This window comes from Felis catus, chromosome E2 (assembly GCF_018350175.1).
Source record: "Felis catus isolate Fca126 chromosome E2, F.catus_Fca126_mat1.0, whole genome shotgun sequence".
In the NCBI taxonomy this organism is placed as follows: domain Eukaryota; kingdom Metazoa; phylum Chordata; class Mammalia; order Carnivora; family Felidae; genus Felis; species Felis catus.
This window is the reverse complement of record NC_058382.1, coordinates 48732968-48759317: the sequence shown is the minus strand read 5'-3', so window position 1 is coordinate 48759317 and position 26350 is coordinate 48732968. Positions and strand designations below refer to the sequence as shown.

Below are 26350 nucleotides of genomic sequence, written 5' to 3'. Positions count from 1 at the left end.
GGGGTGCATGTATCCCTATGAATCAGTGTTTTTGTATTTTTTGGGTAAATACCCAGTAGCGCAATTGCTGGATCATAGGGTAGTACTATACACACACACACACACACACACACACACACACACACACACACGTATATATGTGTATATAAATGTGTGTTTGTTTGTTTGTTTATTTATTTATTGATTTTAAGTAGGCTTCCTGTGCAGCACAGAGCCCAATGTAGAACTTGAACTCACGACCGACCTCAAGACCTGAGCTGAGATCAAGAGTGGAACCTTTAACTGGCTCAGCCACTCAGGCAACCCAGTTCTATTTTTAACTTTCTGAGGAACCTCTATACTGTTTTCCACAGTGGCTGCACCAGTTTACATTCCTACCAACAGTACATGAGTGTTCCTTTTTTCTTCACACCCTTGCCAACACTTGTTTCTTGTGTTGTTGACTTTAGCCATTCTGACAGGTGTGAGGTGATATCTCATTGTAGTTTTGATTTGTACTTTCCTGATGACAAGTGATGTTGAGCAGCTTTTCATGTGTCTGTTGACCATCTGTATGTGTTCTTTGGAGAAATGTCTGTTATGTATTCTGCCAACTAAAAAAAATTTTTTTTAATGTTTACTTATTTTTGAGAGACAGAGAGAGAGCACATGCAGGGGAGGGGCAGAGATAGGGAGACACAGAAGCTGAAGCAGGTTCCAGGCTCTGAGCTGTCAGCACAGAGCCTGATGTAGGGCCCAAACCCACCAACTGTGAGATCATGACCTGAGTCGAAGTCGGAAGCTTAACCAACTGAGCCACCTAGGTGCCCCTGACCATTTTTTAATTGGCTTATCTGTTTTTTGGGTGTTGATTTGTATAATAAGTTCTTTATGTATTTTGGATACTAACCCTTTTAGTTTTGTTGATTGCTTCCTTCATTGGGCAGCTTTTTATTTTGATGTAGTCCCAATAATTTATTTTTGCTTTTATTTCTCTTGCCTCAGGAGACATATCTAGAAAAATGTTGCTATGGCCAATGTCACAGACATTATTGCTTGCACTGTCTTCCAGGATTTTTGTGGGAAATTAAAAAAAAAAACCTAACAGTACCAAGAATTGGCAGAGGATGTGGAGTATTAAGAACACTCATACACCACTATTAGGACAATAAGTTGGTACAATGCTTTGGAAGATAATGTGGTACTACCTAATAAAGACAGACATAAGAATATCCCAGTGGTGTTTTGTGTTTTTTAAAAGAGAAACTAAAAACCATCTTTCTCACAAAAAAACATGGTGTGGGAACAGAATGCAAGAGTAGAAATTTTCCTCAGTTGTCCTGGGCTAATTTATTTTATGACTTCCTTTGTGTGAGTATCTTCAGAGATAAATCTTCCTGAGGTATGGGTGGGAATTAATGCTTTCTCATTGAAAGGCTAAATATTTAGAATCACTGAATAACAAATCCAGGGAATTTGGCCTGCTTGTCATTTTAAGCAGATTTAAAGCTTAAGGTGAAGCCTGACAACAGGTTAAATATACTGTTTCATTACCACCCCCCCCCCCCCAAATCTCACTCCCACTTGGGACGATCTATTTTTTCCACTGGGGTTTAATTCATATCCAATAAAATGCAGTGGTCTTTCAATGTAAAGCTTGATGAATTTTTACCTATGTGCACATCTGTGTAGCCACCCATTAGAAAACAGAGAGCAATTTCTATCACCCCAGAAAGCTCCCTTGTGCTCCTTTCCGATCAATATCCTGCACTCCACCACTTTTCTGATTTCTGTCACCATATGTTACATTTAATTGCTCTTGAAATTCATAGAAACACCTATTATGTATTCTTGCATGTCTGGCTTCGTTTGCTCAGTGGAGTGTTCTGGAGGTTTGTCCATACTGTACGTATCTGTAGTCTGTTCTTTTCCATGTTTGGAAATTTGAGTTGCTTCCAATTTGGGGTTGTTATGAATAAAGCTGCCCTGAACTTCTTGTATACATCTTTTTGTAGACACTTACTCTTATTTCTCTTGGGTAAATACCTGGGAGTGGAATTACTGGGTCATAGGGAAGGTGTATGCTAAACTTTACTAGAAATTATCAAATAGTGTTTCAAAGTGGCTGTAGCATTTTACATTTCCACCAGTGGTATATGAGAGTCCCATTTGTTCCATGTTCTTGAAATTTTCTATCTTTAAAATTTTAGGCCTCCTGGCAGGTGTGTAATCAACTCTAGTATTTCTACTACCAGGTACATATGGACATGTGCACCAAAAGACATACAAGGATGTTGAAGACACCGCTTGGTAATAACCGAAAAATGCAAACAACCCAAATGTCCCTCAGAATAAAAAGGGTAAATTGTGGTACATTCATGTCATATAGAAAAAATGATTGAACTCTAGTTTCAGACATCAAAAGGGATGATTATGACCAAAAAATGACTATGTTGAGCAAGAAAAGTAAGTCATGGATGAATGCCAGTAGTAGGAGTTCATAAAAAGTTCAAAAGTATGCAAAGCTAAGCATATGCCTTTCTCTATATATAGAAGATAAAACAATAGAGAAAATCAAAGAAAAAATGTAAAATTCGGGAAATTCCTCTGAAGGGACAGGAAGGTAGGTAAGATCAAGGAGGGGCTTACAGAGGCTTCAGAAGTATTGGGTAATGTATTACTCCTTAACTTAGGTGGTGGAAACAGTCTTTTTTATTTTCATTCTTTTTTTTAAATTTATTTTGAGAGAGACAGCAAGAGAGAAAGTGCACACGAGTGAGCAAGCAGCGGAGGTGCACAGAGGGAGAGAGAGAATCCCAATCAACCTCCATGCTCAGTGCAGAGCCTGATGTGGGGCTCGATCTCATGAACCATGAGATCATGACCTAAGCTGAAATTACGAGTCGGAAGCTTAACTGACTGAGCCATCCAGGTGCTCCTATTTTCATTCCTTTTTTTTTTTTAACGTTTATTTATTTTTGAGAGAGAGAGAGAGAGTGATACAGAGCATGAGCGGGGGAGGACCAGAGAGTGGGAGACACAGAATCAGAAGCAAGCTCCAGGCTCTGGGCTGTCAGCACAGAGCCTGACCCACGTGGGGTTCAAACCATCAACTGTGAGAACATGACCTGAGCTGAAGTCAGACATCCCTATTTTCATTCTTTAAAGACAGAGAGAGAGAGAGAGCGTGTGTGTATACACATGATATGAAATTTCCAGAACAGGCAAATCCATAAAGCAGTAGTTGCCTAGGGGGAGTTGGGGAGTGACTGCTAATGGGTATGGGGTTGCCTTCTAGGTGATGAAATGTTCTAAAATTGTTTGTGGTGATGGATGCATAACCATGTAAGTAGACTAAAACCCACTGAATTGTACCCTCAAAATGAGTGAACTGTATGGTATGTGAATTATAACTCAATAAAGGTGTTGCCAGAAAAAAAAAAAAAAGAAATTAAGAATGGAACGAAGTGGAATGGGGGTTAAGTTGGGAGATACTGCAGAATATTTGTATGCTGGTAGAGGAAAAAGTTAATGCTGCAGGAAAAAGAATACAGTGGAGAAGCCAAATCCTTGATAGTAAGAAGGGATGGGAGCTGGACCTACACGGAGAGGGTCTGCCTAAGAAACAGGAAGCAAAGCAGAGTCAGGGCACAGACACAGGGAGGGATTTGGCAGTAGGAAAATGAGGGTCTCTTCATTGTTGGGGTTGGAGATTTACAGAGACCAGATGTGAAATAGGCTTCTAAGAGAGAAGGGAAGTCACATGAGAAATTTAGTAGGTGGCAGAGCAATGCTGCCTGGTTTGCGGTCACAAATTAGCATATTTGGTAAGACTGCTGAACAATAAATGTCCCCTAAATGGCTGACCGAGCTTAGGATGCTGAGAATGAACTGAGGAACTGGTGACCGGAATCCAGAACATCAGGGGCAGCACGGGCCTTGAAGAATGGATGGTCTCCCTCCCCTACACCTTCTATCAATCAAGGGATGCACGCTTGAACAACCAATAGAAGCTAAAGGGGGCCTTTAGTTTACAGGTAGAGGAGAGGAAAAGCAGGTGTATGGGATTGAGCAGCAAAGGCTGCTCCAAAAGGAGAACAGGGAGGATTGGCTTTTGGAGGCTAGGGTGGTTTTAGAACCTCTCCTCTGGTCAGTTCCCAGGAGACAAGCCATCGAATTAACCTAATGAAGCACAGGATAGCACAGCCTCAGACCAGCGCAGCTGAACACAATCTTCTTGGCAGGCAGAGAAAAGAAATGTCAAAATAAGGCTTGGAGGATGGAGGTGGGGGGGGGGGGCTTGAATCTGGAAGGAATGGGGAGAAGGAAAAAAAAACCCAGCAAGACGCTGACAAAGTACCCTCTTTCCACCCACTGTCACACAGCCTGAGGACGTGTCCCAGAGTCTTAATATGAAGGCATCAAACCACAGATTACTCACACTGCATGATGCTATATGAGTTTCTGAGCATTTGGGGGCATAGCCTCTCATTTAGTATTCACAGAAGTCTCAAGACTAACTGAACGAGGTCATCCAGACAGTAAGTGACAGAGTTTTAATGCCAACCAGGCCTGATGGCTCCAAGGCCAGTGCTCCTGCCACAAGCACCCACTGGCTACCAGAGAGGCTCTTCCCACTAACTGGGGTACAACAATTGAAAGGTTCCCCGTGCCCCAGATCCCGGCCAACCTAGCAACCCAGCAAACTCCCTGCCTCCCTGCCTACCCTGGCAGAAGGTGCCTGGGGCAAAGGGGGGCGGGGGCAGTCATTGTTTTGAGGAAAAGACCTGATAGTCTCAAACCCAGGGAGGCATGCCCTTGAAGTGCCTGAGAACTGGTGGCTTCACCTTCGCGTGTTCAGCTAAGTGAAGTCATCTCATTGCAATAGCCTGGCACCAGCCTCTGGCACAGGCCCATCACAGTTATCCCAGTGACTCAGGCCCTCCTTGCACCCCAGTTATATACCCTCGGGCAGCCTCTGTCTCTTGAGCGCCTCCCTTCCTTGACTTGACATCCAGTCTGGGCTCAGCTCTGCTGGTGCTGCTGCTGCTGCTGCTGCTGCTGCTGCTGCTGCTGCTGCTGCTGCTGCTCAGAGTTAGCAGTCAGGAAACCAGAGCTCATGAGCGAACAAATTTCCTCAAATCCACAGCCATCACTCTCGCTAACTTTAAATTAGGTCCTAAAAAATAAACCACCAGTCTTCACTATGAGAGGACCAATGTTGCCCCTTAAGAGGCAGGCTCTTGGGGGAGGACTGCTGGGCTCTGAGGTGTGGGAATGGGTGGGGCAGAGGGAGCACCACGATGTGCTCCACTCTGGCCCAGCTCTGCTCCACACTCATGGGGTCCCAATGTGGTTTGTTTTCATCAGGGAAAAGTCCAAGAATTCACTATACATATCCATACTAGGGAAGAAAGAAAAGTCTAGAAAAACGACATTATCTCAAGAGCTGAGCAGACAAGGCCAGACATAAACAGTTGGGGAGAAAGGAAAAGATGAGGCAAGGAACAGAAAGTCATTTAAAGAACAGAACCGCCTGGTGACAAAGGCCAAAAGCCATTCCTGATACGGCCCTGAGTCTCACTGATAGGCGTCTCCATGCTCCAGACCACTTATTGCTTTTTTTTTTTTTTCCACTTACTGCTTTTTATCCAAAAAGACAGAGATTTTTTTTTTTTTTTGGAAACATGAATGTAATCCATTATATTTATGTATTTGGACTTCTGTTATGACCTTACTTTGTGTTTTCTCTTTACGATTTCTTGAGTTCTTTTTTCTTTTCCTGACTTCTGTTGGATTGGCATGCTTTGTTCTCCCTGATCCCCCCATTCTTTTTCCTCCTGGCTTAAAAATTATATTTCTCTTTTTTTAGTGGTTAAATTGTTAGCATATATACATTTTTTAAAAAGTGAAGTCTGCAAGTTTTTAGCCACGCTATCCCCTTGAACAAGGCAACAATTTGGTGTGATTTAACAATGAAATTCCCTACTTCATTATACCTTATTCTTCCCTGACAATGTGGTCAACAATTTTAACTTTTTTTTTTTTTAATTAAAAAACAAATTAGACACTGGATTTTTGTGTGTTTCGTCATCTGTGGCAGGCACTGCTGGTTGCCTACCAGCAGCTACTCCCCTTTTTTCTTGCCAACAGAGTCCTGATTTTGTTCAGGCAACAAAGGAGCCAGTCCCAGGAGATGAGGCAAGCCTAGTCAAGGCCAAGCACAGTAAGTCTGTTCCCTTTTATCTGGAATTGGTCTAAGGACGGATCAGCCCGGGCCAATGAGACATAAGGAGATGTCTGCAGGGGCTTTCTTGGAAAGGTTCTCTTTCCTAACAAAGAGGCACATTCAAAACTTCCTCTTAGCTAGCATCTCCTTGCCTTCCTGCTTGGGATGCTAGAGTAATGACACAATGCATGGAGCTGCAGCAGCCATCTCAAAACCATGAGGAGAGAGATCTTTCACCCTGAGGATGGCAGAGCAGAAAAATGGAATGATCTAGGGTCCTTCATGTCAATACTGGACTACTGCCCCAACCCTGGAACTTCCTATCTCCATATTTCTCATTATAAGCAAATTAAGTATTTTTTTACAGTTTAAGTCACTGTGGGTTATTCTTTTACTTGTAGCAGAAAGCATCATGATATACTGTCCTATAGTTAAATTTATCAACATGATGTGTCAATTTCTGTGCTCCATGATGGCGCTAACAACCTGCTCCTTTTCCCAGGTTTACTTTTCTTCTTGATGAAGTATACCTTTAGTAGATCTTTTAGCAAAGGCCTGTAGGTGATAAAACTGCCTTAGCATGTTCAGAAATACCTTTAATTTTACCTCGTTCTTGAATGATAGTGGGGTGGAGAGTTCTAGCTTCCATAAGATACCCCTCTATCATCTTCTGGTGTCTAAGTTGATGTGGTGTACATTAGCCTAATTGTCATTCCTTTGAATTCTTGTTTGCTCAGGTAGTTTTTAACATTTTCTCTTTATTTTTGCCTGCTGTTTCACTATATTATGCCTAGATATCTATTTATTGTTTGGTACTCATGCTGTCTCTTCAGTTCTGGAATTTTCAGCCATTTTCTCTTCAAATATTAATTCCTTGCCGTTTTCTTGACCCATATCTGGAATTCCTATTAGGTACATGCCAAGCCTGTCAATCTGTCCTCCACATCTACGTTGTGTTCTAGATGGAGTCCTCAATATCATCTTCCAATTCATGAATTCGGTGTCCAGGCTAGAGTTCTATCTACTGTTTCAAATTCAAATGACACTATTTTTCACTGCTAGAATTTTTAGTACTTTTCATACTGACATCTTCCTGTTTCTTTTTCCTTTTGTAGCTTCCTTTATTTTCTTTAATGGATTTAACGTTTCCTTATCTCTTTGAGGGTCTCTTTTTTTAAAGTTTGTTTGTTTGTTTGTTTATTTATTTATTTATTTGGAGAGAGAGAGAGAGAAAGAGATAGAGAGAGAGGAAGGGAGGGAGGGAGATAGAATGAGCAGGGGAGGGACAGAGAGGGGTGGGGAGAGAGAATCCTAAACAGGCTCCACACTGTCAGCACAGAGCCCAATGCAGCCCTCGATCTCACAGACTGTGAGAGCATGACCTGAGCTGAAATCAAGAGTTTGCGGGGTGCCTGGGTGGCTCAGTCGGTTGAGCATCGGACTTCGGCTCAGGTCATCTCACAGCTCGTGAGTTCGAGCCCCGCGTCGGGCTCTGTGCTGGCAGCTCAGAGCCTGGAGCCTGCTTCACATTCTGTGTCTCCCTCTCTCTCTGCCCCTTCCCTGCTCATGCTGTGTCTCTCTCTGTCTCAAAAATAAATAAACATTAAAAAAATTAAAAAAAAAAAGAGTTCGCAATTGGGGGTGCCTGGATGGCTCAGTCGGTTAAGCACCCGACTTTGGCTCAGGTCATGATCTCAAGGTTTGAGCCCCACATTGGGCTCTGTACTGATAGTTCAGAGCCTGGAGCCTGCTTTGGATTCTATATCTCCCTCTCTCTGTGCCCCACCTCTGCTTGTGCTCTGTCTCTCAAAAATGAATAAATGTTTAAAAAAATGTTTTTTGAAAAAGAGTCCACACTTAACCCACTGAGCCACCCAGGCACCTCTAAAGACATTCTCTAATTACTCTGTTATTTTCATTTCTTCTGAGGTAAAATTTTTTTGATTTTTATTGGTTCCTTTTTTCTCATTAGTTTCCCCATATGTTTCTAAACTTTAGTGTATAAATTCATCTTATCTGTTATACTTTACTTTTGCTTCCCTGTCTAGAGGTTTTCACCTTTGTCTCCCCAGGTCCTCTGGCTCTAGGATCAAATCTTATAGCACTCACTCAGCTTAGGTCCAGGATGTGAGGTTCTTTCTCCCTAGGCAAGCATCTTTATAAGTCGTAGCCCCAGAGCAGGGTTGGAAACTTTTTTTTTACCTACTTTTCCAGCCCCTGAGTTCAAGCAGTGTACAAACTCTAATTCTATGCTTCATGTGGAGAACTTTATAGCTCTGTTACCCCAGATTTCCAGCTGCTTCTGCCTGCTTCCAGACTCAAAGACCAGCAGGTCTGCAGCTTCAGCCCTGGTCTCCTCTTTGTGTTCCTGCCCCATTTCTCATTACAGGGATGTTTGTGGTTTTGTGTGTGGGGAAGGAGGGGGAGTGTATGACTATGTTTTTAGAATTTTATCTTTTTGTATATTACTGCTATGTGTTTAGATATAAATTTATAGTGCCATCTTGACTTGGATGAGTTGGATTAAACCATCTGTACCAAGTAACTGAGGATCCCTGCCAATACCAGTCTCCTGGGAAGGCATATCAAACCATCTCTAACAAGATTCACAGAACTCCAGCCAGAACTCTGAAGGAAGCAGACTGAGAGAGCCTGAGGTAAGCTGATCAAGAGTCCCGATGAAAACTGTTCTCCCATCCCCACCCCATTTTCAGTACAGTCTACCCTAAGGGTAGGGATGGGGTGTGCAGACATGCAAGCAGGATTTTTCAAATGTGGTCTGACTAGGCCTTCACAGGAGAAGGCCACCCAAGCCATCAGCCCCTCTTCCATACCACGTGACTTTCACAGTCTTTTATCTGGCCAGAGAAAAATGCATATTGGCCATAAGGACACCATTGATGAAAGGCCCATCTGACTCTTTTGAGTCCCCAGCCTGCCTACAGTAGGCCCAGGTTTTTGTTTCAATTATATCAGGAGAGTAATGGATTGGGGCACCTGGCTGGCTCAGTCAAAAAAGCAGGCGACTCTTGGGATGCCTGGGTGGCTCTGTAGGTTGAGCCTCCAACTCCTGATTTCGGCTCAGGTCATGATCTGTTTGTGGGATCAAGCCCTGTGTTGGGCTCTGTGCTGACAGCATGGAGCCTGCTTCGGATTCTCTCTCTCCCTCTCTCTCTATGCCTCTCCCCTACTCTTGTGCACTCCCTCTCTCAAAATAAATAGACTTTAAAAAAAAAAAAGACAGAAGAAACTCTAATATATAAAAAAAGAAAGGGGAGCCTGGGTGGCTCAGTCGGTTGAGTGGCCGACTTCAGCTCAGGTCATGATCTCACGGTGTGTGGGTTCAAGTCCCACGTCGGGCTCTGTGTTGACAGCTCAGAGCCTGGAGCCTGCCTTGGATTCTGTGTCTCCCTCTCTCTCTGCCCCTCCCCAATCCCCACCCCCACCCCCGCTTTCTCTCTCTTAAATAAAGAAAAAAGAAAAAAAGAAAAAAGAACAGGTGACTCTTGATCTTGGGGTCATGAGTTCAAGCCCCATGTTGGATGTAGAGATTACTTAAATAAACAACAAAATAATAAACTAAAAAAAATAAGTGCATAAACAAACTTAAAAAGAAGAAGAAGAAGAAGAAGAAGAAGAAGAAGAAGAAGAAGAAGAGCAGCAGCAGCAGCAGCAGCAGCAGTGGATTCAGGAGCCAAATTCTAGTCCAGGCTGTCACCAGGCAGCAAGCCACTTTTTTCTTTTCAGGCCCAGATTCTTTTTTTTTTTTTTAAATATGAAATTTATTATCAGATTGGTTTCCATACAACACCCAGTGCTCATCCCAACAGGTGCCTTCCTCAATGCCCATCACCCACTCTTCCCTCCCTCCCACCCCCCATCAACCCTCAGTTTATTCTCAGTTTTTAAGAGTCTCTTATGGTTTGGCTCCCTCCCTCTCTAACTTTTTTGTTGTTGTTGTTCTTCCTTCCCCACCCCCATGGTCTTCTGTTTAGTTTCTCAGGATCCACACGAGAGTGAAAACATAACAGTATCTGTCTTTCTGTGTGACTTATTTCACTTAGCATAACACTCTCCAGTTCCATCCACGTTGCTACAAAAGGCCATATTTCATTCTTTCTCATTGTCAGGCCACGATTCTTGAACAATCCGATGAAAGCAATCCTCCTTCCACCCTCTTCCTCTCTGAGATAGAGAGGATTGCTGTCCACCACTTAGTAGTGGTGGACACTCAGTAGTAGTCATCGCAATCTACTTTCTTGAATCAGACACTTGCTTGTCTCTTTCAGCTTGTAATGCATCCCAAAGGTTCTGCCCTCAGCCCTTTTTGCTTCTTTCCCCCACCCCCTTCCAAATCTGTTGCTGCCTTCTACTCTGAGTTTTAGACCTACATTCTCAACTGCCTCTTCAGCGTGTCCTTATGGCAAACTCATCATCCTCCTGCGTTCAAAAACATATGAGATAGGGCACCCATTAAGGCCAAGATCAGGCTCTTTAGCATAGCATTCAGAGATCCCTAAACCAGGCCACCTTCTTAAGCCTCATCTCTCCCTATACCCTACCCTCTAGGGGTTATGAACTAGTTTGGACCACAGGCCAAATCTGGCCCATGTTTATTAAGATCGGATAAAGAGCCTAGAAAGACATGTACGTGTCTATCTCCATCACTCAAAATACAAACTCTAGTTGTACAAAGACCATGTTTTTAATCTATCATTTCTGTATCACTGTAGGACCTAGCACTGTCATCTCCATATGCAACCCCAGGATTATAAGAATCAGAGGAAGTCATGGTAATGAAGAAATGCTTTGAAATCATTTCATAAATCATTATATAAGTATGCAGATGGAAGTGATGATTATATTCTGCCCCCACTCTTCCAGTTCTAGAAGTGAAAGCTTTCTCCAACTTCTTGTGGACCACCAAGAAACATGTGGCCTTAGGTACAAACTAGATTTAGCAAGTCAGAGGCAATGGAAAAGATGTATGTATAAATGGCCAAAGTCTTAAGTTTCTGTCAGCAGGGACATACCGGGACTGCTAAAATGGAACTCTCTTCAGTCATTCCCCTAGGCACTGCAGGCCACCAGCTGCAGTTCTCCCTAGCCAAGTCTCCAAAGATCTCCCATCTGTTTGCCCCAGCTCAAAGGCCCTTTCCAGTGAAGCCTCCCAAAAGAAGAAAGCGCCTGGAAAAACTTGGACTCACATTCTGGCTTTGCTCACATTCTTGTCAGTTAATAGCTGACAAGTAATTCACCATTTAACTTTTCTGATCTGTGTCCTTATCTGTCAAATGGGAATCTCATCCATCTCTGTAAGGGTTTTTGTAAGGATGAAAGGAGTAAAGCTTCTAGCTCAGAGCCTGTGCTCCTGGGTTGGATATGTTTAGAGCCACAGTTCTATCAGTCCCAGTTTGGGGCAACTCTTCTGGGCTGGAGCCCTATGATACTGGGTGGGCATCAAGAGGATAACCCCCACTACACAGCCCTGGCTCAGATTCCTCAGCACCCTACCCTGCCTCCAGCCTTCCCTGGGTCAGCACCACCAGCGTCTTGCTACAGAGCTTCCTTTCCCATAGGCACTGCCTCTTGTCCCCACAGTGTCAGGGAGCAGCTTCCAGGGAGGTGGGGTGGACATGTTGACCTGAGGTCTCATAGTCAGTTCTGCCCTGGCTGATCCTTACCCCAGACTGTGCGGAGAGGAGCGCTAGGTCTATCCTGTGGCAGAGCGTGCAGGTCACAGGGCCTGTCACATCTTCCCCGGCTCCCGCTTCATTATACCATATGGAACACAAGGCCTGCCCTGAGCTGGTTCTAAACAGCTCCCTTAGGCCCAACCATACTTGTCTATGGGCTCTCTAGCCACAGTCAGCAGCAAGATTCTACCAAAGACATGGTTAAAGGAGTTTCTCCATAGGGCTGAAAAACCCCAGACATTAAGAGAGGCAGGAGACAGGCAGAAGACCCTGAAGGTAGGAGTTTAGAAAATAAATCAGTTTCTCTGGGGACTTTTGGAGGAAGCAGGAGTGGGATAAATGAATGGTAGCCCAGGGCAAGCCAGAGAGGAGTCTGGAAAGCTGGGAGCTTAGATCTTAGTGCCCAACTCTGCCTCCCTGGGACAATTAAATTTGACCATATCACCTCCCACGGAACAGGGGACTAGGGTGCCAATAATCCGGCTCTGATTTTCTTTAAAGATAACAAAGTGCCAGGTGGCTTGGCCATTCATCACTGCTTGTGGTTCAGATCACAGTCATACCATAGATGTATAATGAAGAGCCACAGAAAAGCTGTCAGGGCTTCCTTTTCCTTCTGCACTTGTCTGGATGTCTGGGGAATGCTTTGAATCTCAAGAGAAAGGCAGAGGATGCATTCATTCAATAGATATTATTGCCACCAGGGAGTGGCCAACAACATGGAAAAGGACCCCAGTCCCTCTCCCTCCTTGTATAGCTGCATCATTGCCCGTTAGCAAAATCCTTCATTCTATGGCCTTGTGGCTCTTGCTCTGTCAAAAAGCAGAGAAAGGAGTTCCTCTGTTTTGAGGACTCCCTCAACCTCTCCAGACTGCCTGCCATGCATGGCTCCTTGATTTTTCTCGCCAGGCTTACTCTAGGAGGGCTGCCCTGCCACGGGAATGCCATGAGGCAGCTGACCTCAGAGACTAGCATTCTAAGTCCCAAATGTAGGCCTCGCCCTCTAAAGAGGTGGGATCTGTTGATGTGTTTCCACAGTCTATCCCAGAGGCCACTGGAGGTGCAATATCCACCAGCCAGAGCACCCGTGGAGGACTGAGCTGAGGGCTCCAAGAAGGAAGAGATGAGTCAATCTTCAATTTAGAGCCGCCTTGGGGAAAAGGACCATGCTCTGCATCAAACTCACTCTTACCAAAGACAGCCTTCCTTGGGGCACCTGGGTGGCTCAGCTGGTTAGGCATCCAACTCTTGATTTTGTCTTAGGTCACGATCTCATGGTTCACGAGTGTGAGACCCGCATCCGGTTCCATGCTGACAATGAGGAGCCTACTTGGGATTCCCTCTCTCTCTGTTCCTCCACCCCTGTGTGCTGTCTCAAAATAAACAAATAAACTTAAAAAAAAAAAAGAAAAAGAAAAGGGAGCCTCCCTGCTCTTCTCAGAAACAGGTATTAATCCAATGCTCCTCAACACTGGCTCCCAGAAACATACACACTCCCTCTACACTGGGGTGCAGGGAGTGGGTCTAAGAGAAGGTTTAGGAGAGAGTCTCTTTGCACTCCATCCCCCTTCCCAGGGGGAGTGAAAGGGAAGAACGTGGTTTCTCCAGGTAATGTTCAACCCTCTCTTCCCCAACACTTGCACCCGTGTGGCAGGGAATCAGCCAGTTTGAAAACATGACTCAGCATACCCAGACAGCTTCCTGAAACAATAATCCTAGGCAGGAGCCAGCAGACTGAGAAGGAAGCTCCAGAGGCTGGGGACAAAGGGCAAATGCTCCAAAAGGAGCTATAATTCAGGAAAAATGGTGGAGAGGGGCAGGGCATTTCCCTCTCTAACTCCCAACCAGTGCTCTTTCTCCCAGCCCTTGGAGAGCAAAACCAGAATTCCTGACCACTTTCTGGCCACTTTTTCCCTCCCTTTGGGGAAAGGAACAGGATTGGCATTCCTGCTTTCTGCCATTGCCCTTTCTTGCCCCTTTCCAAGCCTGGACCACGGCAAGGGGTTCTGCATGGGGTCTCCCTTCCCTGCACCTGCAAGAAGGCTCAGGCCACTACACCCCAGAAGGGGATGATGGAGAAGGGGCTGAGTGAGGGCACATACAAGTCTTGCCAGTGGACACTTAGAGAAAGAAGAAGCTATTCTTCTAGAAGTTTCCAGACCACAGTCTCTGTGGTTCAAACTCCATCTAGGCCGTGGCCCAGGCTGAGTTGAAGGACTTCACTTAAAACTCTAGCATCTATCCCCACATCCTCTCTGGGATGGGAGGATAGGGGAGAGAATGCCAGAAAAGAGGTCATAACCCAACTGCCAGTACTGTAGACCTGCAAGAAAGAGGCCCAGGAAGCAGGGTGACTGACTGCTTCCCTGGCAAGAAAGTCTGCACAACAGGTATGTGCTATCATCACATGGGCACAACCCACCAGGGTTCCAGGCCCTTGGCAAAACAGAGGGAAGCCACCAGTTCTTACTGGGTGGCATTATGGGATGGGCTTGGCCTAATGCTCCAATGCAGAGAACAAGCTATGACCCCAAGAATGCTGACAGAACTTCTGGGACAGGTGGGTCCGGAAGCAATGCTCTCTCAGAGTGCATCAGCACCTGTTCTGGGATTCTCCCCTCTTCCAGCTCAGGGGCTGGAAGCCAGGAGCAGAATGCCCACTCAGTGAGGGCTCACATCATGCTTGAAGGTATAGGTGAGAGCAAGGCTCTGTCATCTGCCCCAGGGATGTGCCACACCTGTTCCACTGGGCTGGTAGGAACTCTAGGTTTTCAGTCCCCATGGCCCAGCCAAGCTACCCAGGTAGAATGTCTACCAGAGCCTCTGGGGCCATGAAGGTGACAGCCTGGGCTGCAGGCATGGAAGCCTACTTTGCACGGGGCAAATTTCTCTAAAGGGTTCCAACCTTAGCAAGGTAGGACAGCAGGCTGTAACTGATGACAACCTCCCTTTTTCTATCCATCTTGCCCCCACATTCCCTCGTGAGGTGTGGTTCTTTTGATTTTTTGTGTCTCCAGCTGAACATTTGGTATGAAATGGGAGCATCGTACATGCTGGCAGGCAGCAGTTTGGAGTGTGGAGACCTGGCCCCTGGGCATCACTCATATGCCAGGCGGGACACAGAGGCAGTGCTGTAGGCTAGAAATGCAGCTTTATGACCAGGCCCACATCTACTTCCTGCATCAAGACTAGATGACTTCAGTGTTTTTTTGGTTCTTGTTTTTAAACCCAATCTATTCCTTAATCCACCCAAAAAACTCCCATTGACCAGGCCCACTTCTTATCAGTTTCTATTCTTGTAGCCCAGTGGGAGGAAGGAACCAGGCAGGGAGACTTGTACAGTTCCCGACAAGATCAGATGTTGGAGGACCGCCAGCCCTTCAATGGCAGCTGTAGGCTAAGCTGGGGCATAAGCACTTTGTCAAGAGATGGGTCCTACTGCAATGCTTACTTAAAATAAGACAGAACTCCTACAGGGTACAGTTATGTAGGTGCTAATCCCCTGGGACCTAAGGATGGAGCCAGCAAACCCTGGATAGAGAGGAGGGTGGGCCAGGCACTTGATCAGGAGGTAGTCTAGCTCTCTTGGAGGAGATCCATGGTAGTATGGGTCCTAAGGGCTGCCTTACACAGGAAGGCAGGTCAGAGCTAGGAAGCCGAGACTCTAGCAGAAGGGCATGCAGAGTTATGCTGGCCTGGAGATAGGTATCTCCTGCGGTGGAGTACTCTGAAAACCCTAAAAACAAACCAGTCGTCTGCACTTTGTGAGCCAGGCTGCTTTTATTCTCTATCTTTAGCTTTGTTTTGTTCTTCTTTTATATTTAGTAATGTCGTTTGGAAAGGTCAGCCTATGGCAGCTATGCTAATGGAAACCCAAAGAAGGTGTTTGTAGCCATGCTTGGACAGGAGATTAAAGGGAAATGATGTCCTCTCTCTCCCCTGGGAGTGGAGGTAGAGAGAAGTGGAGTAAAAGGATGGAGGAGCCCAGAGTTGGGCCCGTTGCTTGGTCACTGTGTCTTCTGGATGTTGCCTTTCCAATAGAGACGTTGGAAGTTCCACTTATAGGGCGTGAGTCTGTGCTCAGCCTGCTGCCATCAGAGATTTCCAGCACCAACTCCACAGGCAGCTTTGGGAAGCACCCCTACCCCGTCTCCCTGTTTTTCCCTGTGTCACTTCAGGAGGCAGAAAGCAAGTGGCCAGTAAACTGGAGAGCCCAGCTCTGGACTGCGCCATGCCCAACAATTGCTGTCATTTCTCCCTTGCTCTGCCTGAGCAATCTTCTTTACTGAGGAGTTGATACTATGCTGTGACTGACTCAGGCAGGGCCCCCGGGATACAGAACATCTCTAAGGTTGCTGGGTAATACACTTCATCACCTCTGGAAAGTAGCAATATCAGCTGGTACCTTACACTGCCTCTGATGCTCACTCCCAGGTAAGTGGAGTCAGGGGTGTGGGAGCAAGGCGCCCTCCCCAGTCCTATTCTCCAGAAGTGACTCATCCTCCTGGATCTGGTTAAGATGATATCCATCATGATAAGCATTAGTGATGTCAACTTCAGGGGATGTGGAAGGGAGGAATGCACAGATCAGGGTCCAATACAATGGTCCCCAGGGAGCAGTCTCTATTGTCTGGCTTATTGTGTATTTTGTCGTTACACAGGGATGCACTAGTTTAGGACTGAAGCTTTGCAAGGTTGATCCGGGGGCTATGAGTAGGGGGTCCCAGGGCCTGCTTTCAAGCCCTTTGCCTTCTTTGGTGAGACTGGGGCATCCCCACCCCAACATGTCCCTATGAGTTAACATTTGACAGTGAACTCTGGACTAAATTCAGAGGACCTCAATTCCAGAACTGGCTCTGCTGTTAGACAGTTGGGTCTTTGGGCAGATCATCTCTCTCTGGGCCCCAGGTCCTCCATCTGTAAAATGAGCATGATAATGCCTGCCCTACTTGCCCCTGATAGTCCCTGCCAAGATGAAATAAGCGAGGACCGTAAGCTGCGCCATGTACCTGAGGTACCATGGAGTTTCAGCCTCACCGAGAGGAGAGAGGCAGGGACAAGAGTAGACACTGCGGCTAAGCCTAAGGGAACCAGGAGGTGTGAGCCAGGCTGGGTGACCACTTAAAGCACGGCCCCAGGCAGAAACAGGCTGACAGGGGGCCTCCAGGAGGCAAGCATGAGGCGCAGACCAAGCACGCTAGTCAGACAGTTGGGCTGTCAGACAGTTTGGGCTGGCAGACAGTTCAGGAGGGAAGAACTAACTTGCTATCCACAAATATATGAAGGGCAGGAGGAAAGATATACGATAAGATGGTCAGAATGAAAGAGGAATTCAGTCCCAAACTCAGAAGAGCCCCACTGCACTCTCTGAGCCCTTAGGAGTTGGTGAGAATTGCCCTCAAGCTCCTCGGACCTCCAGCATTTTGTTAATATATCATTCACGCTTTCGAACTCCCCTGAAGCCCCTCATGGGGACAGCCTTCCCTCTCTGGATCAGAGACTCAGGGACGTGACCCACCCAAGGCAAGAAGCCTGTGCCAGAATAAACATAAAGGCTCCTGTAAGTTGGAGGCTCGAAGCCCAGAGTTCTTTCTACAACACGTTGTTGCTGGCTCTGCCAAGCTGGGTCAAATACCTATTGCCTCACAAACTGGAGGTAGAAGTCAAAACTGTGCTATTTATCTATCTCTTCCTGAAACTGGCACCACAGTCCTGGGTGTTCTCTTCCAAGGGAGAAGACAGAGGGGCACAACTGTCCCCAGTAGGAAATAACCCAACATAATCCAGAAAGCACCACAGCCCTAGAGCTACATCCTTATCCAGGCCCCACCAGGAAACAATACGGAGGATGGTGAACACCCAGGAAGCCACGAGGACAGACGAAGGCAGCACCAGGGCAGAAGCCTGAGAGTTGGGCCAATGCCTCCTCTGTTTACTGGGACCAGTTTGATGCAACAGTGAGGGTCTTCCTCTTGTCAACAGACCCCTGCGTAACACTATCCGCCATGCAGATGGCCCTGGGCCACCACAAAGAAGGGACCTTTGGCCATAACCTGCCTATGCCTGCTCTTTGACCTGCGGTCCAAGGGATGAATCACTCCTTGTGGCTAGGCAGTTGAAACAGTGAGAAAACACCTAAAAAAACCCCACTTCAACACTAGAAAGAGCCCCAGTCTACGTCAGATGAGCTGGGTTCTTTCACCTTTTTTTTTTTATTAAAAAAAAATGTTTATTTATTTTTGAGAGAGACAGAGACAGAATGTGACTGGGTTAGGGGCAGAGAGAGAGGGAGACACAGGATCCAAAGCAGGCTCCAGGCTCCGAGCTGTCAGCACAGAGCCTGATGCGGGGCTCAAACCCACGAGCTGAGAGATCATGACCTGAGCTGAAGTCAGACACGCAACCGACTGAGCCACCCAGGCACCCCTGGGTTCTTCCACCTTCTGATTTGAAGGCAGTAGGCAAATTTCTCAACTTCTACTTCCTGATCTATAAATGGAATGGTTCGATGATTTGAAATTCCATTCTAAATTTTATTTTTTTATTATTTTTTAATGTTTATTTATTTTTGAGAGAGAGAGAGAGACAGACAGAGCATGAGAGGAAAGGGTAGAAAGGGAGGGAGACACAGAATCCAAAGCAGGCTCCAGGCTCTGAGCTGTCAGCACAGAGCCCGACAAGGGGAACTCACAAACCATGAGATCAGGACCTGAGCTGAAGTTGGATGCTTAACCGACTGAGCCACCCAGGCGCCCCCCATTCTACATTTTAGCATTTAGTTCTTAACAAGGAAAATTAATAAATGGCAATAAATCCTTATCAGTTTGTCCACAGTGCTGTTTCTGACATGTAATTCAGGCATAGAACTATTGCAAGATCTCCCTGAGTCCAAACGCACACCGTGCACTGTCAGCTGCCTCAACATGTGGAGTCTCTGTAGTGGATGACAACCCTACTTTCCTTTGGGGAACCACCTCTCTTCAAATTTCCATTTCTGTGCCCTGTAACCCAGGCCTGGCCAACGAGAGCATGAAATGCATTCAGCCACCATAGCGGGGGTAGGGCCGGCCCTGCTGGCAGGCCAATGGGAACTGAGAGTGGCGTCATCACACACAGTGGTGGCACGGTCACACAGTGAGATGGATGTTGGTTGAGCCCCACCTCCCATCTTCCCTGCATGTGGCCAGCCACACCCTCCTCAGCTATGAGTCAACCTGAGGCTGGATGAGTTGGATTTTTGGCCTTTGTAATTGAAGAAGTCCAATGATACAATCTTGCACACATGTATAGCCAACTCCCATTTCATTTAAAGGAATTTTTAGAAAGCCACTTACTATATAACTTGCCATCTGACGCAGAAGGACTGCCCTGAACCTGTCCCTAAAATCCCGTCCCCGATAGGTCAATCCAGCTGAGAGGCCACACAAACAGAAACGGTCCTGGGATTCCCCAGCAGTGGCCCAGTTCTGGCCAGGACCCTAGTACTTCTCCAGCCAGAGACACTGTCCAGATAAGCTGATGGCGAGGGAAGCTCTGACACGCATGGCCTTCCTGGATGGTCCGGAGTCAGCACTGTCCACTGCCAGAGTCCCTCAATCATATGGAAGACTCAGCAGGGGAGGGTGTCATGCCTTTTGCTGCCTGGAAAGGCCCTGAACCAACTGAATCAGGCAGGAGAAGAGAATATAGACCCTGGCTATGGGATACAATGGGAAGTTAGGACCCTCGATCCCATTCCTCGTCTGACAATGGATTTGGGGGGATCCCCTTCCAAACCTGTTTCTCAATCTGTTAAGAGTCACATCTGGCATTTCAAATGTTGCCAAACTTCCCCCTGAATTCTAGACCCATCTATTTCCTTCATTTCTGGATGTCACACCTTGATGATATGCCTTAGAGGTGCCCCAAAATACCTCAAACTCAACCTACCCCAAACCAAACTCATGTATGCTCTAAGCTCCCAAACCTGGTCCTCTTTCTGTGTTCCCAGTTTCTGGGAAAGGGACATCATCCATCCAACCCTGAAACCTAGAAGCCATCTGTGCCCCCCTTTCCTTCAATCTCCCTCAGTCAACCTCATACCAAGTCCACCTGATTTTTACCACCTAAATCTCTCATCTTTCTACTTTTCTATGTGTCTATCACTATCACACTATCCAGGGCACTGTCAACCTTCACCTACAGTAGCCCCCTGACTGTTAGAGCCCCAGACCTACTAGAAACCCTCCTATGCATTGTCCACAGGGGAGCCAAAATGATCTTCACAAATGCAAATCCCATCAGATCCCCATCTCTGAATCCTTCTAGCAAAACAGCCAGGCCTTCCCAAACACCAGAGCTGCCTGGGTGAATGGCAAGGTAATCCTCAGACCAAAATGGACCAGGAAGATCCAGAAGATGATGCTTAGTCCAAAGCCCTGGCCCCACCTTAGGGTGGCTTCCCACCCTGGGGTCAGGCTCAGAATTGGCTCCGTCTTGCCAGGACTGACCCCTCCCCCAGTGCAAGCCTCATCTGACCACAGATGGAAACAGGAGCTGGCGGCCAGGCAGGGGAAACCCAGCTGGGCTGAAGCCAGAGACTGTATTTCAGGAAGGAAAGGAGATAGACCAAGAGCAGTGCCACAATAGACTGTCAGTATCTGTGGGGCCGGCTGAGAGAAGGCAGCTGTCGGGAGTATAAAACTCAAGGAGTCTATCTCTTCCCTCTTATCAGACTGACCCTTGGCAGCTTCACAGCCTGTGGAGAACAAACAGTCATTAACAACTCCGCCCACACTTCCTGCAAACACAATCCTTGTGTGACCAGCCAGTCCTACAAGAAAGCCTGTTCCTTCCTGCACCAAGGTGGGTCTTCGGGCCCATTTCTTGGCCAGACCCCTCCATCCTGGCCCTCCTTCTTGGGCAATTATCCCAAAAACCTTATGCTCTGTCCAAACTGGTCTCCTCAAGGTACCTAGTTGTGCCCTGCCCTTTCAGTTCAGGCCTTCGCATCCTGGTGAGTATGGGCTTTTCCTCACTGCCCTCCTCTCTCCTCTACTATGAAGCCCTCCCCCACCTCGTTCCAGACCTGCCCTGTATCCATGCCAGTGATGTGCCCCTTCCTGTGATCAGCCTGTGATCTCACCTCCCACCCTGGCTGTGGGGGGAAAAAAAGAAAAAAAAACCCTGGCTAGAGCAGAGCCCAGGGCATAAGAGGGTAGCATAAGAGAATTGGGAGCAGAAAGAAACAGGAACCTATAACCAGTCACTCTGGGGCCACTCTGGCCAGTATAGGAAGAGAGGAATGTGATGAGAGACCAGATGGGTTTTTCTGCCTGAACTCAGGACAGAATTAAAGTACAGGTTAGGAGGTGGGGATGAGAACAACAGGAGGCCTGAGGACAGATGTCCCGGCTCTAAGAGCCCAATTGTCGAGAGATGCCACAGCAGGCTGGCTGCTGTTTAGTCCATCCAAGCAGGTTAGAAGAAAAGTCAAACTGATTCCCATAAGGGTCTGGACCATGGAGTGGCATCCTGGGCCCCCAGCATTACCTTCCCCCTGAGGACTTGGTGTTCCTCTGTTGGATCTACCAGATGGTTTGAGAGCAAGTCCTTGAGTAGGTCTTTAAATTCTGTATTTGGACTCTGAGGCCTCAGGAGAGGCAGGGACTTGCCCAGGGTCACACAGCATCAAAACCCCTGTGGGTAGGTAAGGCAGCAAGAACCCTGTATGTGTGCAACCAGACTGGGCCCTGGGCTGTGAAAATCATGGAGGGGGTCCCCTGACCAAACAAGCTGCTTCCCCTTTAGAAAAGCTAAGTCGGCCCTTCCCTGAAGGTCTGCTGTCCTCAGCCAGCTCAGGCCTCCATGTTGGCCTCACTGGCTGCCAACAGTGAAGGCCTGGCTGCTCCCTGTTTTGCACAGGATGAAGAGCAGGGGAGGCGCACAGGTCCCAGGTAGGTAGAAATTACCAGGATAGGTGGCTCGAGTGGAAGAAGACACCTTTCAAAATACCTCACCCAGGTTTGAAAGGAGGTGAGGTGTCTTCTGCGTTATGTACAAAAAACGCCACTTGAGAGATCAAAATTCACATTCATCCTACAAGTTTGTCCACTGCTGCTTTTAGGGTCAAGTGTAAATTACTCTTCAAGCACTGAGGAAGTGCCTTCATCAGGCAGCTGACACTTTGGCCTTTGGCTGAACCTTCTTGATGTAAATTGTTTACTCCCCATTTCATAGCATCTTCCTGCCTAAGGAAGGCCTTGACTCCTCTCCACTAGAAGAACCTGAACAGGCCCCCCATTCCTCTCCTCTTCCCCTTCACTCTTTCCTGTGGTACCTAGGCTCTCTTCCTAAGCGATGCCAGAGGCCCCAAGAACCCAGAGGCTAAACAGGCATCAGTCCAGGGAAACACCAAGCCCTCTGGGACAGGACAGGACAGGACAGAGAGATGGCCAACCTCTGGAAAATCCCTCACGGCCTGCCAATCCCAGACTCACATGGCTCTCTAGAGAACCCAAGAAAGACAGGAACCAGGAGCAGCTCAGGGGCTCTCTCCCTTCTCCTGCCTTGCCGGCATAGCCTCAGTCCCTTTGGCTGCTGTTTTATTTGCACAGCCAAAGGACTCAGCACAGGCCCACAGAGACTTTCATTTCCTCCTAACTCTGGTTCTAGTTCACCATTAGCATCAAAGGATTGGTATTTTGTCTTTAACTGAACTTGAGTGGGAATGAGGGTTGGAGGGAACTCCATTTATGGGTCAGGGGAGATTCAAAGTTCTCCTAATGTCCCTTTCAACCCGAAGAAAGCCTGCAAAGAAGGAAGGAGGGAATAGGGGAGGAGCTGTGGGGGTGACAGGAGAGAGGAGGGGGCATCTCCAGCCCATCCCCCAATTCCCCCACCTGTGTCTCTTCCTACTATCCACCTCTCACCCTCCCCTCTTCACTATTTCTCCAAATTCCCTTTAGCCACACAAATAAATAACTTGTTGATTTTTCCTCACCAGAGCAGCTCCCCCTAGACCAATTAGCTATTTGCATTCATTACTGATTTTCTTCCTCAGAAGGCTACTGATCTGTTCAGGCTGGGAGGTTGTTGCCTACTGGTGGTGCTAGGACTTTGCAGCAGAAGGATTCCAGAAAGGGCAGAGCAGGATAAGGTCCCTAGGTCATGCCACAACACCCCAGGGTCCCCTGCCCTCTCTCAAGCCCTGCAAGGCTGCTCTTTCGGAAGCAGGAAGGGCCTCACCCATGAAATGCACAGAAGGGGGGCTACTTTTTGTGTCCCTCTGGTATGTTTCCTATCCTGATTCTACAGAAGAGAAGGAGAGAAGAGAGACCCTAATGGGCAAAGACAATAATTCAGGAAGAGATGAAAAACAAAGGACTACAGGACAGAGAACAAAGCCCCTCAGGGCAGGAGACTCACTGGCTCTGGCTCCCCTCCCACCTCAGCAGCCTGTAAATGGCTTTCCCTCCCTGGGCTTCCTCTCTTGCAGAGTCACATTCCCTTTGAAGGAAAAAGCTGAGTTGAAAATGCTTTTAACACTCGATTCCAAAACTATTTGTTTTGTTTTAACACTGCTATACACAAATAAAAATTTGGCATTGATATCAAAATTATAATTATATTTTTCTCTAAATTTCCCTTGTCCTTGGTTCACCTTATTGTACATGATACTATGCACTACATTTATGGATTGCAAAATATCACATATATTTGAATGCCAACAGCTGGAGCTGAGGGGAACAGTCCTCTTCACTCCAGAAAGATGACCTTCTCTCTGAGAATCTGTGGGGATAAAGTACCTTCTGGTATAGCTCCTCCTGCCCCCCACCCCAGAGAAGACCCTGATCTCTCCTTCCTATTCCTGTAAGAAAAAATTTCCCCAGTTGTCAGCTAGAAAGTTGGGGGGCCCAAAGCCCAGCCTATGCCCTGGAGCCTTAGAGGAGATCTGCGATGGCAACATGAAGGCTCCACTGACAATATGCTATAATTACAATAATGATTTATAAATCAGCACCAAGAAATCCTCTAGAATGGCTGGTTACGGACACACACAGGCATCCCTGGTGAGCACAGGACAACAGGAGGAAAAGCCTGCTCTCCCCAGATAACAAGTTCAGACCCTCCCCTTCAGAAACGTCACTCGGAGATGTCTGCCCTAATAGCAAGGACTTACTGTTAACAAGCACCCTGAGAAGAAAAGAAGCAAAACCTGAAAACCCAGGTCCCCAGAGATGTGAGGTAGGCCCTTGAGTTAGCAAGGGCTCAGGTGTGCGAAACATGGGGCAGGGAACTGAGAGTAGGAAAGGGGAAGGAAGGAGAAGCCCATACTGGGCTCATGTACGCAGAGAGAAGAGACCCAGGCGTGCTCAGCCTGCGCCATGGAGCCCCAGCTGCTTTCAGGAGGTGCAGGGCCTCTGTGGCTTTAGGGCCCCACCTCCTCAGGGCTGAGGCCCCAAATTTCAGGAAACGTTGAATCAGGAGTAATGAGCTCACCAGGGTTCCAGACATGCCATCAGCATCCTCTGTGCAGCTCCTCCAAAGTAAGGCCACATCATCTTCTCCTGCAAACTCTTCCTCCTCCTGACCTCTCTGTGTCTGCTAAAGGGACCGACCTCATCACCCAGGTACTGAAATGTCCAACCCCAGCCAATCAAGTGGCTGTTCCACAAGACGAGATCTACTTTCACAATCTCTCTAGAATCAGTCTCTTCTTTTCCATTCTTACTGCCAAATTCCAGCTTTCATTATGTCTCACCTGGACCCTATCTACTTAGTTTTCCATTTCCTCCCTCCCTTCTTTTCTTGTCCCCTTATGACCCACTATATCCTGTTGCCAGTCTGCCCCTTGCCTGCTCAGACACTTGTCAGAACTAAGTGTGCTCATCTAGTGGCTTTCTGGACTGATCTCCTGTAGTGTCCATTTCCTCTTCTTCTGGGGACTTTAACTTTTGGACACAGTCTGGGTGTGGGGGGGTGGGCAGGATTGCCTACCATGCCACCAGCCCTCCCTGCCAGGCTGGGCCAACCAGCCATTTCCTCCCTGGGATGTGAATCCCAAATTGTGGTGACAAAATTACTGAGTACGGCTGCAGCAGATTTATCCTGGCAACAGTGGTACCTTGAAGTCAGCTGGCCTTTGGTTCCTGCTGTACCACTCCGAGACCCTGGAGGGGACATGGGTGTTGAGTCATCTCTGATTCCAGGAGTCCCTATGATCTTCTAAGGAAGTCCTTTCTTGCCAAAGTCAGCCAAGTCGTTGCTGGTAACCAAACAGGATTTTCTTAGTGCTTTTTGACATACCTTTCCTATGTTCCAGCCAAATGGGAAAACTCCCTATATATAAGTGCCATTACAGCCTCCCTCTGGACCTGTTGGCCTGCACACCTCTCCATCCCACAGGCAATGCTGGAGTTCTACTTGCCTGCTCAGGGCCCATCTTCTGAACCTTCTACAGGGATGGCTTCTGCTTCCGGTAAACCAACAAGCCACTAGCTGCTCCTTCTGCCTTCAACTGTGGACGACACTGGTGTACTTGGCTTAGCCCCTTCGAGAGGACAGTGACTTACTTGGTCCTTATCTCCTCCACAACACCCAGAATGGTTTTAGGTTCAGTAAAATTCACCAGACTCTGGGGGCAGATAACCCAAAGGACAATTAGAGGCTTACTGGGCAAAGCAGACGAGTGACAAAGAATGTAGGGTGTGCCATCAGAAAGACCTGAGTTTGAATTCCAGATCCTCCACTTAAGAGATGTTTGAGTTTGGGCAAGTCTGGTAAGTTCCACAAGTCTCAGTTCTTCATCTACAAGGTAGTTACCATGATGCCAAACTTGCAATGTTGCTGTGAACATTTGACAAGCTAACATGTGAGAGCATCTAGCACCATGCCTGGCTAGTAGCTAAGCACACAGGAAACTCCAACCATCATTCCAGCTATTAGTAGCTGGTTTAGTGAAGCTCTATCAGAGGGCTGGAGTCGGGAGTCCTAGGGCTTGTTGGGTGACCCACAGTGCACCTCTCTCTTCCACCGTAACCTCACTTGGATCTGGATTGGCCCTATAAACCTCCTGAAAAACAACAGGAGGAAAATGCTTCACAAAGTAAAATCATAATGTAAGGGATTCCTCTTTTCCAAATTTCAGAGATTCCCAGGTGTCCTGTCAAGTGCATGGCCATGATAGGACTCCAACTGGCAGATGCTCCAAGCTGCTCAGTCTGAGAGGCAGAGTCAGGGAAAATGACGGTGTGGTTCAGCGTCTGCTTTCTCATGTGCACACAGCCATCCCTTTTCCAAAGCCTCGGTTCCTAAATGTCCTGCTTTTGTAGGGCCTTCCTTCAAATAACCATGGGGTGGTGTCCGCTCCGTGGTTACAGCAGGACTGGGAGCCCGGGCACCACAAGTCACCCTACCATTAACCTAGCCAACACTAGGCAGTAGGAGAACGAAAGGAAAGGCTAAC

At 47.2% G+C, this 26350-nt stretch overlaps 1 protein-coding gene across 2 annotated transcripts in view; it reads right to left on the bottom strand.

Moving 5' to 3' along the window:
- ST3GAL2 (ST3 beta-galactoside alpha-2,3-sialyltransferase 2) overlaps positions 1-26350 on the bottom strand; it is a 48856-nt gene that overhangs the window by 19759 nt on the left and 2747 nt on the right. Inside the window, exon 2 of one of the 2 annotated variants that reach the window (XM_045045821.1) lies at positions 25010-25150. The exons of the other annotated variant lie outside the window; for it this stretch is intronic. The gene's annotated coding sequence lies outside the window, so the exon portion shown is untranslated. The remainder of the gene's footprint in view (positions 1-25009; positions 25151-26350) is intronic. 2 annotated transcript variants of the gene reach the window in all.